The sequence below is a fragment of the Montipora foliosa genome, chromosome 4, assembly GCF_036669935.1.
Source record: "Montipora foliosa isolate CH-2021 chromosome 4, ASM3666993v2, whole genome shotgun sequence".
NCBI classification, from domain to species: domain Eukaryota; kingdom Metazoa; phylum Cnidaria; class Anthozoa; order Scleractinia; family Acroporidae; genus Montipora; species Montipora foliosa.
The window spans coordinates 33,474,746-33,486,596 of record NC_090872.1 but is presented as its reverse complement, the minus strand read 5'-3'; the positions used below and the strand labels follow the sequence as shown (position 1 = coordinate 33,486,596).

The 11,851-nt window shown below is 39.3% G+C and overlaps 1 pseudogene; it reads right to left on the bottom strand.

Moving 5' to 3' along the window:
- Window positions 1-11,175: 11,175 nt before the first annotated feature.
- LOC138001242 (uncharacterized) lies at window positions 11,176-11,851 on the bottom strand (annotated as a pseudogene).

Sequence of the window (11,851 nt, the reverse complement as noted above, 5' to 3'; positions counted from 1 at the left end):
GAATGTCTACTAGTTATGGCACGATTTATTGGACGTGTTGGATGCAATGGCGCCGTACGAACAAGATTGGGTCGATAACACGCCATAACATGAGGAACAGAAACACATTGAGAAACTTCTTCTGCAGCGTGACCAGTTTTGCAAAACCTGTTGGTACTGGCTAGACTTGATTACTAATTAATGGTGTTAATGAGTTTGACCGGTGTTAAGCTGGTTTTCAAAAATCTTATAAAGTGACTGTGACTGTGCTCGTCACACATGACTTTCAAGATGAGTTACTCAAAATGTGGTCTCTGTCTTCAAGACCTTGAAGTGATCAAGCCCGCCTCTGGTATACCTTATATTCGCTGCTTAAATTGGAAAGAGTGTCCCTTCTTGTGCCCTGAAGAGAGTATCCATGGCTATCAACAATGCGTGTGTGACCGTGTGATCCCTGAGTACAAAGTATTTGAGGGTGGCAAGCGGCTACTGTGCAAGCATATGGAGACACCTACGTTAAGGGTGTCACGATCAGTAAAGAATCCATTCAGACCCTACTTTACATGTAGAAGGAAGGAGACATGTAGATACTTTCAATGGGCTGACGAAATGTTTGTGGATACGTATTCTGCAAGGGGGTCTCCAGTTTACGAACCAAGAGAAAAAGCAAAGATGGATATGATGCAAAGACCCAAGCTCATGAGACAATTTGCAAAATCCAGGAGCATCGTTTGCTTTGAAACTTGATTGTAATAATTTCTTATGTTTATTCAATAAAATAAATTGTGTTGATATGAAATATTGCCTCGTGTTCATTTTTTTTTCATTTCTGGGTGTGCGATAAGGATGAAAAGCAAACCGGTTTGACGGGATTTTTCTAGCCTACATTATTAAGGCGACCCTTTGGTTTTTCTAACTAACCCTTAAGCTTGTTCCAACTCGTTTGGCGATGACGTCAGTGTCTTCTCGTTGTCAGCCCTTAAACTTGTTTCAACTTGTTTGACTGTGACGTCAGTGCTGTCTCATTGGTTCTTAGCTACTCCATTATTCTTTCCCTATATAAGCGTGATACTATCCGGCTGGTTGGGCGGAACCGTACCACCAGAACAGACTACACTTCACTCCAAATAAAAGAAAAAATATATAATACAATTCAAACCAAATATATGACGTGTGCAGTTCATTTAAACTCCCTGCCGCCATCTTGAATATACCCTCGTACACCTACGTGGTATGCATCTCATTATAAACCCTAATCCAAAAACCGGTTTGGGTAGAATTTCCCACTGGCCGCCATTTTGAATAATTAAGTCTATCCACCCCCCGTATACTACTGTCAGAAGTTTCACTCGCTCTTACAGCAAGCCAATGATCATTTCTCCAGTTTCTTTTATGGTGTGTAAGGCTATTTTTTTTTGTTTCTCGAACAATTTCAACCCGCCATTTCTACTCTTAACTGTTTTCACTTTTCTGTTTCCGTTTAAACTCAAGCAAGCCCAATAAGACCGGAACCCACGTTTTCTGGTAAAAATGGAGTCCATTATCCCCAGAGCCTTTCCCGGCGCTTACCCGCTGACCAAAAAGCCCGAGGACTCTGGGTACGAGATTGCTTTGATATTGGACATCCATGTTGTGATCCATTGACACCTGTCAAAACAAGGTATCCGCTGACCAGTACACGTAACCATATCATGGAACATCAAAACGCGGACAATTCGAAACCTTTTATTTTCACTAACCCTGCAGGCAGTAAGAATAAATAACCAGGGAGCTCCGCTTTTAGGCTTGGCTAAATCTATATTTTAAGCTAATAGCCGAACCGTCGACGCCCTATAAATTTATAATGGATTGCAGTACATTCTATCTGCAACGAATGCACTCTGAAACAATGTTTGGGACGGTTTAGATTCTTTTTTGACCAGATAAGACTTTGAAAGTTTGATAAGCTTCGGGGGCAAAATTCCCAAGAGCGATTAAGTTAATATATAGATTTGGCCAAGCCTAAAAGCGGAGCTTCCTGGTTATTTATTCTTTCTGGCTGTACAGTTGGTAAAAATAAAGGGCTTTGGAATTGTTCTCGTTTTGATGTTTCTGGGTACTGCTTATTTAAATCATTTTCTTCGGTTCCTACTATAAACTCATTGCCTCGCTAGAAATTTCACTCGAAAAACCGACATTGAATGGTCACGTGATACTGGTCAGCGGATACCTTGTTTTGACAGGTGTCAATTGACAATAACATGTAAGTCCAATATCAAAGAGGTTTGCTGTTAACTAGTGTGATACTGGTCACATTGGCATACATGGAAGAGTGGACGTACGTACGGACAATCGATGTCGTCATAGCTAAAACCAAAAATTGTCGCATCGATGGGTTACCATATGGGGTACCATATGGTGCTCCGCGCGTGCGCTGCAGGCTTCTATAACAATCCTCTGTCTTGTTTGTCACGCGGTTTTGTGGCCGGATGCTTATTTTGGAATTGAATTCATTTTGAAGGTTTTTTCAGGAGCACCCAACGATAATCTTCGGTGAAATAGGTGTTCGAGAGAGTCAAAATGTTCCAAGAATTTCGTTACAAGACACCAAGAAATGTATCTTAAGGTCTTTTGGCTTAACGTTCTCGTTGGGTACCCTTGCTTTTTGTGCTAAATGGACGTACAGTCGTGAGCTGTTTTCTTTGACGGTGAAATTGCAGTCGAGTAAAAGAATTTACTACGCTTTAGGTTGAATTTTTAATTCAAATCAGTAAGATTTTTGCTGTTGTTCTAAACTGAAGAGAGAGGGAGCAAAGATTATCAGTCAAACGGAAAATGTTGTGAAAGAGATTACTGTACATGTAATTTCAGTTTTAGTTGTTGATTAAAATTAATGTTCAAGTTGTTGTTGTCGTTAAAATTGTTGTTCAAGGCTTGTTTGTTTACTGCTGTCAGGTCAGAGGTGTTCGATCACTGTATACTGTGTACACTAATGACGATTAATTTTGTAGTTATGCAGAATCATAATTATTTTCATATACACTACATTGCTTTCTGGGGCTAGAAACAGGAGCTCCGCTTTACGCTTTGCTAAATCTATTTATTCAAAATATGCATTTATTCATCCACAAAGTCTTGAATGGCCATATAATGTTAACTTATCCAATGATGTACGGTTTTTCTAAGAATATGGTTAGTTTAGAAACGACGACGGCTACGGCCACGACAACGCCACAAAACAATAATAATCTATTGGTTAAAAGAGCAAAAGGAATTGTGTTGTATGTGCGGCACGCATTTTATTGGTGTACTCTACATAACAACGGCTTGAAATCACCAAATTTGAGGTTTTAACGACAACGTGAGCGTACAAATGCGAATCTTTCACTCCATATTTTTGCGCTGAGACGGCTCGTATAAATTCAAATAATTCCCCCACGTTATACAAAGTGAACGAGATGAAATAACCGCGAAAGACTTGTGCAAAGTCACATTTTGAAGTGACGTGTCAAGTCCCTAGTGGTTTGAACCATTTTAACAAGAGTTGTGCTTGGTCTGTTTTAACTGCATAATGTGATTACCGATCTACCGCTGACGCCACTCGTAGGATTTGGAAAATTAAGTTTTCCAAACATTTTAGCCGATCGTAAATAAAGAAGCCTCGCCTGAGATCTGTTATGTTGTAATGCACTTAGGAAGTGGATGAAGCACTCAAGAAGTAGGCTAAACACTCGATTCTCCTACACTTCTTTTGTGCTCTGTCCTCTTCCTGCGTGCTATCCACAACCGTCAGACCTTAAAGGATTTATAATGGTATTTTGATCCGTAAGATGTCATTGTGATACCCAAAATAGAGAGATTGCACGGAAGCTTGTCACATACCCTTTGCATCCCTTGTAGGGTTCAATATATTCGTCTCGTGCTTTTCAGATTGCAATGGAGATGACACATGGGATATTTTTAATGTCGTTGCGGCATCTTGTGACTTCTCTGTTGTTGTTGTTATTTTTATTATTTTTTTTTGTATTTTATTATTGTTTTTTTAACATTTCCATATTGCAGTTACAGCACTTACAAAAACGAAGAAATTACAGCAATCAGAAAAAAAAAAAAATATATATATATATATATATATATATATGTATATACAGATTTGAGCTAACAAGTGGATGCTAACAACCATCCCCCGCCCCCCAAAAGTTCCCCCTACATGATGCACAAACACACACACACCCACCAATAGCGCTGTGTTAGAATATCGAAAAAGATATAAAAACACGTTTCAATCTTCAACATCTTCAAAACCACTCTTACCCCATTTGATAGAGTGAACTTGCCAATTATTGTTCCATTTAGCAATTTTGCTCTCTAATTGGTAGACAAACTTAATTCTTTGCAACAGAACGTAGAAAAGTGGTTTCAAATTGTTGGACCTACAATAATAAATGTACTGTTTTGCTATGAGGATTATATGATTTAATAAGAGGAAGCAATCTTTCCTTTGCCAGTCACCAAAAATTATATTTGCAGCAGATAGTGATTCAACTTTAATTTGTCTTCCACTACACCAAGCTATGAGTTCTTTCCACAGCAATGTAGTAAAATGGCAAGTCACAAAAAGATGTTCCAGGGATTCGTCCAACATACCACAAAAGGTGCACAATGAGGAGTCTATTTTGCCTATTTTTTTCAAAAACGTATTTGTCACTAAATACCTATTTAGAATTTTATATTGAAATTCTCGTGACTTTGTGTCTAGAGCGACTAGAAAGGGCAAACTATGAATTTCGTTCCAGTCCAAACAAACACCATTAAAGCTTTCATTAAACTTTGAATGAGCTGTCGGTGGAGTAACAAAACCAGAGACCAACTCCCTATAAACCTTCTTAAAGGTTGCCTCAGTGATCGAGACCTCCTGGTTATTGAGCACAAGTTGAATTTGGTCCTGAATAACAAAAGGACTCTTGTTCAAATATCCATTTATTTTCAGCGACTGTCGCCACGGTGCAGGGATTGCATCAACTAAGGACATCAAATCAAAAATATCTTTTGGAGACAGATTCACCCTGCTTTGATTACATTGAGAAATAAATTGGTTTTTCTCTGTTACTAAATCGCCTATTTTGATTATTCCTTTACTAACCAAGCTTTGATTGAAGAACATTGTTCCAAAGAACAGTGTTGGAAATTTGTTCATGCGAAAGCTCAAGTACATTGTTATCGGTGGCTGCGGAGCAATGCGAAAAACACTCAAAACATTCCCTGTAATACATCGGGAGGTTTACCGGTAGCTTTTTTATGTCAAAGTTGCAACAGAGGATGAACTTCCCCCCGACCTGTTTCAAATAGTGAAATAAAATAGTTTTCCAATTACAAGGTTCTTCATCCGCGAGTCTCTGGCAAAGCATTATTCTATGAGTCTTAATTATCGATTCTAAATGCGGGGCCTTCAGGCCCCCATCTTTTATGTCACCAACTAGGGAAGCTCGTTTTACTTTGTCTTTCCCTTTCCAGGTAAAGTCAAATATAATCCTATTAGCCTCAGCTACCACCTCCTTATCTATACAAATTGATCCAGCACGGTACATTATCAGTGGAATTACAAAAGTTTTAACGATCTGAATTCTTCCAATTATTGTCAGATTTCTCCACTTCCAAAGTTGAAGTTTTGTTTTGACAGCATCTATTATTTCCTTAAAATTTAGTTTGTGTCTCAAACGGCTGTCATAAGTAAAATACACCCCTAATATTTTCACAGCTCTCTTAACGTTAATGTTCATAATACTTTGGTCCTGTGCTGGAGCCATAACCGAGTTCCCCAAGATAAACATTTCTGTTTTGTCAAAATTTATGACAAGACCCGAACAGATTCCAAACTTTGAAATAAGAGCAAGGAGGTGTCTAAGAGACCCATCGTTCCTCAGAAATACAGTAAGATCGTCTGCGAAAAGCTCAAGTTTAATTTCGATTCCATCCACCACAATCCCTTGAATATCCTTATTTTTAAGTATACTAACAGCTAGTACTTCTAGGACAATAATGAACAAGTATGGAGAGAGTGGATCTCCTTGCCTCACACCTCTTTGTATCTCGAAAGGTCCGGTAGAGAACCCGTTATTAAGAACACAACTTGAAATATTTTGGTAAAAGGTTTGTATCCACTGGATGAACGAAGAGCCAAAATTGAAAGCAGCCAATGTACTAAACAAAAAATTTCTATTTACTGAATCAAAGGCTTTCTGAAAATCTATTGCTAGCATTTTGCCGTTGATACCATATCTTTCAGTATATACGAGTATATCATCAATCGTCCTTATTGCATCATTGATTGTTCGTCCTTTAACGTATGCATGCTGATTATGGTGAATTATTCTAGGGAGAACAGTCTGGAGTCTCAAGGCAATGGCTTTAGATCCAATCTTGACATCTACATTAATTAAGGAAATCGGCCTCCAATTAGAAATTTTTCGTTTGTCTTTATCTTCCTTTTCTATCAAAGTTATTATTGCTTGTTTTTGGGAATTTGATAGTTCACCTTTATCAAATGAGCAATTAAGACTGTCTACAAGAAGCTTTCCAAGACTTTCCCAAAACGCATTATAGAACTCAACCGTAAGGCCGTCGTTACCTGGGGATTTGTTGCTTTGAAAAGATCGCAAACTCTTAAAACACTCCGCAAGCGTCAATCTTCCTTCACACGCCATCGCCTCTTCGTTTGAAAGCTTTGGGATTGCCTGAGAAAGTAAAAATGTGTTTGAAATCTTAGAATTGTCAGTCTTGTAAAGACTAGAATAAAAAACTTCCACTTCCTTCATGATTCTTTTGGGGTCAGAGGTAAGAAAGCCGTCTTTGGTAAACACCTTGCGAATACAACTCTCGGATTTTTTGTAGGTTTCAAGGTTTAAAAAATATTTATTACTTTTTTCTCCTTGCTCAAACCAGGTGGCCCTGGAACGTACTATCGCACCCCTTGATAAGTGCTCATAAAACAATTCGTACTCGTTTCGAATATTTTCCATTTTTTCCATATTTTCAGGGGATGGAAACACACTGCAATCCTCCTCGCACTGCTTTAATGAGTCTTCTATTACTTTCAAATTCTGTCTTCTGGCCTTAGCTTTAGCTTTGCTGTACTTAATCGTAACCTGTCGAATTCGATATTTGATTAAGTCCCAAAGAACTCGCTTATCAGTAACTTCAGTGAACTCCTCTCGCCACACTGGCACACTCTCAGCTATAAGCTTACAAAAATCAGAATCATCTAACAAACTTGCATTAAATTTCCAATAAGATGGACCGTGCTTTTGCTTTTCTATACTGTTAAAGTGAAGCACAATAGCCGAGTGATCGGAGTTCAAAGAGGGAATTATGTCGGCACCCTCTACCTCCTCCTGGTACGAGTCACTCAAGAGCCAATAATCTAGTCTCCGTTGTTGTTAGTTGGGTTTTTTGATTTTTCATCATCTTAGTTGTTGGTTTAGTTGTCGCTGTTAAGAAAAAAAAAGAGGAGTAACAAACGATTGAGATCGCAAGCGATAAAAATTCCGTTAAGTTATTACAATGTTAAATTGAATAACACTCTTTTAAATTGGAAGTAAGGACAAGAGGAAGTTATGGTCGTGGATCGTGGATCGTTGGAAAAAGATATTAAGGTGGTGGGTCGTGGATTATAGGTCGTTAGAACCAAATTAGCTACATACATATACAAAATAAGAAAATGTAATTGAATATCAAACAAAAAATACAACTGATAACTATAAAAATAAATTTTATGTTTTGTTATCAACGAGCGGGTGCTACAAGTTTCCGTGTGCATATTCAATTCAAACCAAGCAGAAAAGCGAGACGGAAAGTTAGCTAGTTCCTTGTGTTGTTTTTTTTTTTTTTTCGAAAAAAGCTGACTGCCGGACTGCGGTGGCAACCATTTGTTTCTCGTAAACATTGCGTTAATTTTGTGTTTGTGTAATTCTTGTTTGTGTAACTCTTGTCGATATCTAAGTGTCTATTTGTTTAATACTTTTTTTGTGAGAGCCATTATTTATTGTCGTAGTGTAACTGACCCGCTTAGAATAGCTATGCTAACTGTGAACCTCATGGTCTTGTTTGTACAATCATGATTTGTTTATAAACAAAATGAAGTAACTTTACGTCTCATCTCTAACCTCCAGTGTTTTCACGTGACGTCACGGCAGTCATGTCGGTGTACCCAACTAATCCTCTGGAAATTGAGCTCTATTATCATGAAAACGTTTTCCTTTGTTTCAGTGGAAAAATAAGGTTACTGATCACGTGAGTGAAAATGCTTTATATAGGGCTGCAAGACTGCGGTTGCAGTCATATCTCTCTCACCCTATTTTGAGTAGGGTCGTACCTCTTGTTGAACACTGTATTTCATTGGCGTACTTCCTATTGTCTTCAGTGCTAAATTCATTGTTATCTTTGTTCGTTCTATTGTTCTTTCGGCCAATCCTGAAGCCGGTTCAATGAGGTACCAGCCGACCTCCTATTTATGCATCATCCTTGACTGCGGATCTGTGGTGGCGAGTATTTTTGACTGCTAAATTTTAGGCATCATGTCTAATCCTCAATTCCACCATGCATAATCATGCACATTAGCCGGATTCTCGACTGCGGGGCTGCGGACCACGATCATGGCATTCGAATGAAACTATCAATTCTTATTCAAATCATTTCCAATACGGGATAATAGTGGCCCACATTAATACAGCTTTGAGATGAACAGGCATTATTGTCGAATCGCTCCCCAAATGAGCCTTAGGATGCATTGAATCCACAGTTTCAGCCTTAAAAGCCATCGCTTTTTTGTCCGTTTACAGACCATTTCCGGCCAACCCAAATTTTTGAGTTCCAAAAATTGGGAAAAATGAAAAAACCAAAAAAAAAGAAAAAAAGAAAACAAAACGAAACATGAGAAAGGTAATGACTCAGTAAGACATTTCTCTAACTTTTAATAGACCGATTCGGCTAACTCAATGCTGCACCCAATTCAAATCTCTCGTGGTTAAGGTTTTTCTTCTGTGTTTCATTCGCATGATAATGTAGCATTCACATTTAAATGGTATGGAAATACTTCAAGCAAAACGTTTTATTCCCAAAGGATTTTAATTGGGTACGAATCGCTCTATTTCAAGTATAAACATTGGTTTTGCCCGTACAGATTTAACTACCAAGGGTAATCGTGACTTTCTTCCGCAGGAGAAGCCGCTTGTTATACGTATACACAGCACGAAATCGTAACTTTACACAAATTTATTGCAAGCGTAAAGTTTCTTAAACTTTCACAGAGAACTTTACGCCTCATTATTATTTAAACTGGCATAAAGTTGCGTAAACGTGACGTAAATGGCCGTAAACTTGTCCTTTACACTTACACTTTACGCATCATGTGTAAACCAAAGTAAGGTCAATGAAAGTTGAACCTTAAAGAAAGACCTGATGCGTCTCACTAAATCAAAAATATACAACAACCGCCATCACTGTCGTTTATATGTTGTTCAAGACAGACCATTTACTTTCATTTTGCTCTTGCGTGTAACTCGTTACTTTTGCCGAGTCCTTGGCGAAACACAAAACTAAAACTAAACTAAGCTTTGGCTAAACACTAAAAGTGTTTTCTTGTTGCTTTGGTTTGTTTTTAATTGTTATTGAAAGAGTTAAAGAACTGCATGAACTTAACTGATTGGAAACGCCAGTTAGGCATGGCATCACGGTGGCTGACTTTTCGTCGCTCCGTCATCATTTACTTATTTATTTGCTTGCTCTTTAACCATATGTATCAAGATCCACTGCAATGCACTTGCAAGATTGTTGGCTTAAGTCTGGAAGGTTTTTTGTAGGCTAAATTCATTTCTGGTCTGAGTTATTTTAAGTCTCCTCGGTTGGTGCATAAATCTGCCAATTCGTCTGTAATGGCGACCAGTGGGAAGTTGATCATAGCAGTCCGACTGTTGAACTTGACCCTCACGGCCAATTTGTTGCTGCTATCAAACGATATTTCTACAAATCCTGGGCCGATGGAGAGGGGGCAATCTGCTGTATTCGCCAAAAGATTCAACTTTTTCTTCGACTGAGTCCGAAGAACTGGCTTATTCACTCACTGGGCCTTTTAACGAGTCGACTTCTTCCAGCGACTTTATCGGCGAAATTCTTCACAGCAATTTTGACCTAGGGTTGGACGAAAAGGGCATTCGGATCGGGCATTGGAATGTTAATCATCTTAAGAACAATGATTTTAGGGTTTTAATCGTGAAAGACCTTTCCACAAAATATATTAAATTAGTGAATTTTTAAGGTTTGGTTAGAGCCAGCAGTGAGATCTTATTTTGCAGAAATATTACAAGACATAAATGCTTAAGACACAAGACAAGAAAAGCCCTATTTCATCACCAGAAAGCTACCCCTTTGTTCAGTTATGGATGTGCTACATATACAATGTATTTACAAACATGCTAGTCTTCTAAATCTTCCCTTCCGTAAATTACAGTGTTCAAAGAATTTGTGCAGGAAGACCCTTTGCATTAGCCACATACTGGGGAAGACTGCAAGCCATTCTTGCGAGAACTGCACATAACACTACTACAGTCAGACAAACAGTTGCATCTGATTAACTGGAGAAGCGATTCTGGGGCAGTCGGCAAGTCTGTGTCAACAGGAAATAATTAGTGACATTCAACCCCAGTCCTCCCATTAACCTGCCTGCACCTTCTCCCTGCCACTGCTTTACCTGTGGGTAGATGCGACGGCTGTGAAATCGGGCCGCTGCTGCTGTTGGGGGCAGGTTCTGTGGCTTGATATAAGACGTTTGGTTGCAAGTTTTGCGAAGTAAAGCTGATATCTGATAGAGTTAAGACCTATCCCTGGTTTACCACCTTAAAGTGATACAAGCGCCTTTTCACCTGCAGCGATAACGCCAGAAACAGCAGAATGACAGGTGAAGGCCAACGTTAGCGTGCTCTTTGAAGTAAGGCACATTCTCGAGTTTCTTCATGGCTGTTGCCTTGCCAACTCTATAGAGGCGCGATGTTGTGTCGCATCCGCTGACGACGTGAAGAAAAAGGAGATTTTTGCAAACTTCATTGCCCAGCTGTTCTTTGAATTTCTTCATATGCCAGACACGCGCATCTCTCCCGTTTTCCTTCGGCTTTAGTCCAAAATAGAGGTCACATCCACCTTCGGAGTCATGATAACACAGAAGGACTAGTAAATCTGTAAATCTGTGTCATCCCCAACTAGAACCGTGGTATTCTTTCTGGCAGACTCTAGATCTACAGCGTGGTGTGTTACGCATCCTAAATTCTGGAGACCCTCACTTAACATTAACAGAAAGCGTTGTTTGTTCTTGGGATTCCAGAGAAAGTCATCTTTCTGCGTCGTTATAGACATTTCTGTAAAAGTGACAGTGGCAGCAACCTTTCCTGATGCGCGCCTCTGCTGCATCATCGCTTTCGTTGACGTTTCATCGTACCCATCAAACACCACTATAGCTCTCCCGTATTTCCTACATGCAATACAAGTCGAACACTTCCTTGTAAGTCATAGAACCTCTGGACCATGGGAAACGGTGGAGAAGAGCACCTCCGTCGATCGGGTCTAGCACGTACTGTACGTTCCCTTCAGGCTGCGTCTTGGCCTCTGGTGTAAGCTTTGCCCATAGTGCATCTGCTAGCGCTGGCTTTTATGGCTACCTTAACGGGAATGAGGAGTCGAAAAGAGCTGTGGGATATGTGAAGAGCTCGTACTGAAATAATTTCTTAAGTTTGGAGTTATCACAGGTGATGATGAGCCGCTGAAATACTAGTTGAGAGTCAACTTGCACTTGGTAAAGCGCGAAGCGATGAGTGAAAAACAGGTTTTTCAACGACGTGAAATTCAT